The sequence below is a fragment of the Toxotes jaculatrix genome, chromosome 2, assembly GCF_017976425.1.
Source record: "Toxotes jaculatrix isolate fToxJac2 chromosome 2, fToxJac2.pri, whole genome shotgun sequence".
In the NCBI taxonomy this organism is placed as follows: Eukaryota; Metazoa; Chordata; class Actinopteri; family Toxotidae; genus Toxotes; species Toxotes jaculatrix.
In genome coordinates, this window is record NC_054395.1 from 2,113,755 (window position 1) to 2,122,278 (window position 8,524).

The 8,524-nt window shown below is 41.2% G+C and overlaps 1 long non-coding RNA gene across 2 annotated transcripts; it reads left to right on the top strand.

Annotated features, from left to right (window-relative positions):
• The first annotated feature begins 4,780 nt into the window (after positions 1-4,780).
• On the top strand, positions 4,781-8,290 carry LOC121192635. Of its 2 annotated transcripts, XR_005895231.1 has the most exons (3): positions 4,781-4,791; positions 7,201-7,205; positions 7,994-8,290. It is a non-coding gene; the product is annotated as an uncharacterized LOC121192635 (long non-coding RNA). The 2 variants fall into 2 exon arrangements; XR_005895232.1 differs by lacking the exon at positions 7,201-7,205 and having other exon boundaries at positions 7,986-8,290.
• Positions 8,291-8,524: the final 234 nt, after the last annotated feature.

Genomic DNA, 8,524 nt, shown 5'->3' on the forward strand with positions numbered 1-8,524 from the left:
AACCAGGCGGCCAAACTTAGGAAGGTGAAATTGTAAATATGTAAACAGTTTGCTGTGAATAGTATGTGATTCATTCACATAAAGGTGTTGATTTCTGACTATAGCACCTTTTCTGACTAATTTCTTATAATGCAGGTTTAGTTTCAATAGAATAATGAGCATTCAATGTGTTCTCTCTTCCATAACGATTTTTGTACTACTAATTGTGAATATTAATATGAATATTAATATATTGGAGGAATCAATATGGAATATGATTCCTCTAAGTGTCACCTTTCATTAGAGCCGTCATTGATGTCTGTATGTTGAAGCATTCAGGAGTTATACACTTGGCACCTGGCGTGCCCAAGAGCTATCCAAAGTGGCCATTTTGGATAGCTCTTGAGAACGCCTGGACATACCCACTGAAAAACCTGTGCAAAACAGTCAATTTTTTGTACAATTGCTATGAAATTTTAACATGGCATGGGTAGGACTTCAGTCTACAGAAATATGTTGTCATCTAATCCTATCCTACAAGCCCAGGTTATTAGAAAGATGCATTTTAAAAAAAAAAATCCAGGCAAGGAAAAAAAAAATTTTTTTTTCTGTGTTTAATATTCTCTTACTCGATACCAGTTACACCTACAGTACATCAGACTGCTGAAATAAAAACTTTAGAGTGTTACCTTCACAAAGAGACCAAACTTTTGAATGTCCTTCTAAGGGCTCAAGAACAGCTTTGAATTTAATTTGGGCATGTTTTTGACAGGTGTTTTGGGCAAATTAGGCCGGAGTGTTAAGGGGTTAAACATAGTAATGTGTTAGAAATGGATCATTGTAGACAATAAACAGCAGCAGGTCGGTGGAGCCAGGACCACAGACAGAGAACATGCAGCTCCGGAGCCAGAGATACCTGCAGAAAGGTACAGAGAAAGAGAGACCAGAGAGAAACAAGCACAGGACTACAGGACAGAGAGGACACAGAGTTAATGACATGGAATAAAGGCTAATAAATGTGAGAGTGGGTCTGAGGAGAGAAAGAGAGAATAGGTGTGCAAAGGATCATGGGAAGTCCCCCAGCAGCCTAGGCCTATAGCAGCATAACTAAGGGATGGTTCAGTTTTCTGAGCCAGCCCTACTATGGGCTTTATCCTTAACTGTAACAGTGTCTATAGACATAATTGTGACTAACTATAGGTTTAGTCATAATAACTAAAACTGTAACTACAACTAATTATGAACTTTGTCAAATAAAAAGGTTTTAAGTCTAATTTTAAAATTAGAGAGTGTTTCTGCTTCCTGAACCCTCATCTTCATATTTACTGCTTGTTAATTGTTTAGTTTGCTCAGCTGTTCATTTATTTATAACTAAGTAGTGTGGCCCAATATAAATAGTACAGGCATTGTAATGTAGTTTCACCACAAGAGGGAGCTGGTGGTTTGGAGTTGCTCCTGGTCAGCGGACGTTGACATGTGATTGTGTTGCTCCAATCATTGTGTTTGTATTTAATAAAGCTTAATTAAAAAAAAAAAAAATTATGGTAAGTATTCACCCTGGCTCTTTTTCCAACTCCTTCCTTCAAACTTTCATTTTCTTCTCCAGTCAGAAAAAAGGAAAAATGAATTAGCCTTACTCTGTGTATAGGTTTAGTGCATTTTAGTGTATACATAAGTCCCAAAGTGTTTAGCTCAGTATTTCAACCTTTTAAAACATTTCTAAATGTAATAATTCTGTCGATTGAGACCAAATTGGCATAATTTCCATGACAGTGGTAAAAGGCTTTATTCCATCCCAACATGTTCTTCCCACAGTTTATATGTCACTATAATGACAGAAAATACCAGTCAAAAGTACAAGGTTTTTTTTTTTTTTTTGGATGATCTTTTATTCTTTTCTGACCTATTTTTTAGTTTATCTAAAGAATTTTTTTGCTTGATAAATTTCCCATTTTCCTTTAAATTAATGTTTAAAATTATAATGTACATTTATTAACTGATGAATAAGATCAAACGTGCATCAGAAGGTGTGTTATGTGAGAGCATGTCACACTGACTCAAGCCTCTAGAGGTCAGAAGTGCACAGTTTTAAAGTGCTCTGATTATGTCAGTTTCTGAGTCTCACAGTCTGAATTAATGTGAGTGATTTACAACCCAAACTTTCACATCTCCTGAGCTCTGGAGCCTGAAACCAGTGGAACACACATTCATTTAGCTGTCAGATGAATAAACAATGCAACATGTATGAATATTACAATGAACATTTCAATATGAAGAGTAGGAAGAAAAAGTTTGGATGGAACATTGTCATAGGGTTTGGGTTAGGGTGGGGTTCACCCTCCTAAAGACCTGTTATATTATCAAAAAAGTAGTTGTACTTTATATGTGTTTTTAAATTTCATTTGACTAAATCTTTTTATCAGCCAAACTAATGAAGGTTTTTTTTTTCTAAAATGTAAAATGTATTAACAGTATTACAGAGGTGGCATTGTTTGGCTTCTTTCTCTACATTGAGTCCAAATTTTTATCTCTTTTGTGGTGAACTTGTCATAATGACTGTGTAGAAGAAGGAAAGAGCTGTAAGAGGCTCTATAGACATTGTTCCATTGAAATCCTTTTTTTGCTGTTGTGCACACATCACTGACTTCAGAAGATGTGAAAAGTATTGTCTAAACATACAGTCTCATAATGTTTGTAAGTAATATCAGAATGATATGGTTCTGTCTAAATATATTGAATTATGAAGAGTTGCATAGAAACATTGCAGAATGAACAATAGGAGACATGTCTTTGGATGGAACACTGTCACAGGGTTAGGGAGGGCCAGAGCCTCCTAAAGCTTTTTCCTTCTGTTACACAGCTCAACACAGACAAACTCATTAAAACATTTAAGCATAATTACACATTTGTAGCTCACGTGGTAACAGAAGCTTTGTGACTGTACTTTGCTTGGTTTTATTACTGGGCTAACCCACTCTGCCTTCTATCCTGATGTCTTACATAGTGTATTTAGAGTTGTCCATGTCCAAATATTAAGCTGCAAAATTCAATTACGTTCAGTTGTTTGACAACAGAAACATAATGTGTAAGTGGTAACAGTTGGTCTAATGACTGTAGGGATATTTCAGTATTTCAGCAGCAGAAGCAGCAGCAGAATTAGTTCTAATGGCTTCATAACAGAGGTAAAGAGCTTCAGCAGAGTCTAGTGGCAATATTCAGTTCTGTTTTTTCATCCATCACTGTGCTCACGTTTTCTCTGAAGTTTCCACAGACAGTTGAACTTGTTCAGTTCATTGGAGTCTTATCTTCACCTAAACAGGGAGACTCAACTATTCTGAGCATCTAAACCTCATTGACGGTCAGTCAGATTATCTATCACACACTCAGAGGAAAGATTCAGTGAAGCTGTTTAATTCTCTCTTGTCTCTCTACACCATCACACACCAGCCTGATTCAGCATCACATGGATGTGGGAGATGCTCAGTATATTAACCACGTTCCTACTGACTGCTGGTAGGAAAGTGTCAACAGATGGAAGAGTAGAGAGACTACATGTTAGAACATGGGATAGCTGAACCAGTGCTCTGCTGCGTCTGTCCATATCTGATGGTAGATAAGGCTGATGTGTCAAATAGATTTATAGATAGATAGACATCAGCTGGCTGCAGTGTCATGTACTAATAACCTCTTCATTCGTTTGTTTTTGTTTCCAGGTACAGTAAGGTCACATTTCCTGATGCTGCAACTGGTCAGAAACCCTGGAATTCGACACTAGAGAGACAGCGACCCCTGGTGGCCGTTTAGTATATTTCATCAAAAATTTTCAGAGCTTGTAAAAATGTACAAAGAAAGATACATTTTTAACAGCGTCCGGCCTCCCCATACACAACCATTGAAATCCGTTCCACAATAGCGACGTTGTTCTGCAATTTATGCGTCGATTGCATAAACCTTAACCCTTAATTGTGATCTGTTAGCTCAGGGTTAGTAAAAAAAATTGGTACAATTCTTGGCACCGGGGCTTCGCTTATATGGAATTTTACTAACACCCTTATAACTTCTACATTATACATTTTAGACGGCTGAAAATGGCAAAAATAAATATTTCACACTTCTTGCGTAATTATCAAAGCGTTTAATGTCATTATATTTGGCTTTTTCAACGAATAAACCCTTTTAAAAAAAAACTGGACTTTTGCACTTCTTTTTTTTATCCACTAGATGGCAGCAAGAGATCGTGTAATCATTTTCACACCAAAAATTCCTTTGGGCAAGACCACGTGTCGAAAAGTTGGAATTCCACAATATAGCCCGGTGGTACTTCCGGAACGTGAACTTACCCACTATTCTCTCTAAAACGTCCCCCCTCTGTCATGTAACTCTCCCGGGCATGTGTCTGTGTCACTTACCCAATGTACATCCGTTTCCCAAAGCTTTCATGTTATCAGGTCGAATTCCTGGAATCAGTCGGTGCTTTTTCCGTAAAAATAACTTTGTGTCACCTGGTTCCAAATGGGTGTGTCCAACCTCAGCCCCATATAAATACGAGCGGTTTTCACCTGCAGTTAGGACCTGGCGACGATGAAGGTAAGAACCCAATTATTTCATGTAGATTTTTTTTTTTTTAAATCACTATCGAGGATGTAGATGTGCTCTTGCTGTAGATAAATATATCTGACATATTCTTTCATGTAGATGTATAAGGTCATTATCCTGGATGTAGACGTGCTCTTCCTGGATGTAGACTTACCTGACATATTCTTTCATGTAGCTGTTTAAGGTCACTATCCTGGATGTAGACGTGCTCTTCCTGTAAATAGACATCTGAAAATCAATGTTGCTCATCAACATTTGTGGACATTGATAAAAATTTCAAACATTTTACATTGCCATGCCTTCCCGTACCCTAGGCAAAGACCAAGTGCCCAGAATGGTGCCCCATCAAAAACTGCGGGTCAAACAAAGACTATGCCAGGCTGGACAAGCACCTCATCTCAGCCCATGGGAGAACCCCGGTATGATACACTTTACACGACAAATTCACGGAAAACATAAACCATATTCTTGTTTCCATTTTCGTTCAATCATTTCATTCTCTTTCAACAGGGAAAGCGCATGACCAGTCTCATGATGAAGGCCAAGAAAGCCGCCATTAAAGAAAAGCTCCGGGTCCTAACCCAAACACCACCACCTCCAGCTCCACCGACACAACCCCCGGGTACTCCGGGGTCGACAACCCCTGCACCCCAATCTCCACCTCCACCAGCACTGCCTGCACAAACTGGAGCAACCCTGACCTATGTGGTTAATGGGTTGCAGTCCATTAAAGACAGGCTGACAAAGCTGTTGGAGGAGGTGGAGCATCTACAGACTGTCACACAGCAACTGTGTGCTCTACAGCCTGCAACGCCTTCTGCCTCCACAGCCAGCAGTCCCTGCTCTACCCCTACCTCAACCTTGCCACAGCCTGGGGCGAGTACATCCTCTGCTCCTCAAACCTGCAGGGAGGGTGCCATGGCTGCTCCATCCTCTGCTCCGTCCTCTGCTCCTCACACCCGCAGGGAGGGTGCCGTACCTGCTCCGTCCTCTGCTCCCGACACCCGCAGGGAGGGTGCCGTGGCTGTTCCGTCCACTAGACATGGGAGCCTCACGCCCAACTTAGGTGAGTGTTACTGCTGTTTACAAGGAGACTATAAACATCCGACTCTTGTATTAAGACAGTACCATTTTCTTTTAGACCACCTGTTGGACTTATTTGAGGCAAACCTCTTAGGGCCCAAAGCATCACCAAAAGCACTGAGGAACATTAAGCAGAGGAAAGCTTATGTCAAATAGTTCCTCCTCTATATGTCAGGAGGGGGCACTGACATAAATATGACCCTGTTGTTTTTAAACGACATGGTAAAACTGAATGGGTATGTAGCTCTGCTTTGTCTTCTCCAAATCCAAGTCATAACACTCATCACCATGTTTACAGTGCTCATCAATTCCATTATTTGGTCATCAGGTACCTCAATCAACTCAGTTCAACACTGAAGCCCACGAGCCAGAAACATGTCCTTATAGACATAGAGACCTTCCTGAAGTTCGTAAGGCTGGCTAATGTACCCTAAGTACGGATGATAAAACCATCACAAACATTTTGGACAAGTTGGCTGCATGGAAAAAGGGCTTAGGGGCACAAATCGTCCTGCAAAGATTGGAATATAAAAGAAAAAAGAAAGGTTTGTTTCAATGCAAAGAAGTTAAAATGGTTGATTCTCTATAACTCTGATGTGACTGTAACTTATCCTGGTTTTTCTACAGCTAAACTGATGGGAAGCAAGGACATCCTGTCTTTCATTAAGCTGGCAGAAAACGGACTTGAGCTTGCCATCCGTGACCTCACCACAGACCCGAGCAACATGCTCTACCTGGCCCAAGCTGTTGGACTGTTGGTGGGGCTTATGGCTGCCACAACAGGGCACAGAAAGTGCATCTTCCTGGGCATGACAACAGATGATGTGTCAAAAGCCCAAGCATACAAGAAGAGCTTCACAATCAGGGTGAGTTGTTTACTTATTAATGATGTAAGTTTTATGACGTACAATACCTGGAACATATAGTGCCTTTTCCAGAAATTGAACTTGCCCACCCTTCACTCCTAATCTCTATCCCCTCAGTCAAGCAACTGTCCTGGGCATGTCTCTTTGGTACTTACCGCACACTGGTCCATTTCCTGGAACTTGAACTCACCCACCCTTCACTCCTAAACTCTATCCCATTGGTCAAGCAACTATCTTGGGCATGTGTCTCTTTGGTACTTACCGCACGCTGGTCCATTTCTTGGAACTTGAACTCAACCACCCATCACTCCTAACCTCTATCCCCTCGGTCAAGCAACTGTCCTGGGCATGTGTCTGAGATACTTACCGCATGGAGGTCTTATAAAGTAGAATTTCAGGAATCTAAAGTCCCTTTTACGGAACATCAACTTACCATCCAGCCATAAACTTTCCCCTCAGCCAAGCAACTCTCTGGGGCATAACACACTATTGTAAATTTGTCATCTAAATGTAAGTTGCTTTTTTATAAACTTTTTTTTCTACTTCTTACTTGCACAGGTAGCTGATCACAAGACAGTGGAGACGTTTGGCCCGGCAATGGTGACAGTTACAAAGGTCATGATGGGACACTCCTGCCTGGCTTCAGAAAACATCCCAAAACCTTTTTCTTTACCAGATCTGGTAAGGAAATGGAAAAAATGGGCCTCTTCTTCGCCAAAGCATGGAAAAACTTTGGTCTTCCAGGGGCCCCGACCCTTCAAGATGTTCGCACGGCGATATCAACATGGGTGTGTTACTTTTATCAATAGTGCCTATTCCATAACAATAACATGAGCATATGTGTCCCATTATATATATATATATATATATATATATATATATATATATATATATATATATATATATGCCTTTGAAAGTGGTGATGATGTTCACCTACTCTCCTACAGGTTGATAGCTCTCTGACCTCTGAGGAGACAGAGAGAGTGAATAGGAGCATGTGCCATGACCCCAAAACAGCCCGTAAATTTTACGTGGTCAGCCCAGAAACAACACCACAGCAGGGACGGTCAGTGAGACTGAGTATCCTGCGGTCATTAATAGATGCTGTCCACCGGCCAGTGACAGTACAAGGTCAGTCTTATAGAGTGTGTAATGATAGCTCTATAGCTATTGCATATTCTTGCTATCTATTCCTAAACTAAATGTACCTAACCTAACTCACTTTCTTTCAAAATCAAAAGGAGTGGAGAGCCAGGAGGAGGAGGAAGGAGGAGACCCTTACCCTGAGGACTCCCCTGCGGAGAGTCAGGAGGAGGAAGGGGAGGAGAGCGAAAAGAGGGCAGAGGATACTGCTGAGGTTACACCTGGGGGGGGGGGGGGGGGGGGGGGGGGGGGTAGGACAGCCTGCAGATCCAGAGGAAATAAGACGCCAACTGACATTGACTTCGGATGAGAAGGGAGATATGGAGGTGGCCCCGGGCCCCTCAAGGAAGACAGACACATCAGCCAGTAGCGAGGAATCAGAGGGTGATGGCAACAGCAGCGAGGCCTCAGAGGGAGAGGACACACACAGCGAGGTATCGTGTAGCCCGTTGGAGTCATGGTCTGACGGTGGCTCGTTTGATTATAATAAGGTGCCCGACTCAGAAATGGAAAAGTCTCTGTGAAAGTAATCATGTTCTTTGTTCTTTCTTTGTAATCATGCTACCTTTGCTGTACTGTTGTGTTTTCATATTATATTTTGTTCTAATACAAGACTGTTCTAACATTAATGGTTCATTATTTAGAACAATCAAAAGACAAAAACTTACTAACACACAGGAATGTGTAGGTTCATGTTCCAGGAACATGAACCTACCGCCCATTTATTCCTAACCTTTGCCCTCTGTCAAGCAGCAGTTTGGCGTAGATTTTTTGGGGGGATGTGACTTGCTCCTTGGAAGTGTTGTTACGGGTCCCAAGACTGGTACCTCAGCAACAATATAGCGTCCTGTAAATGC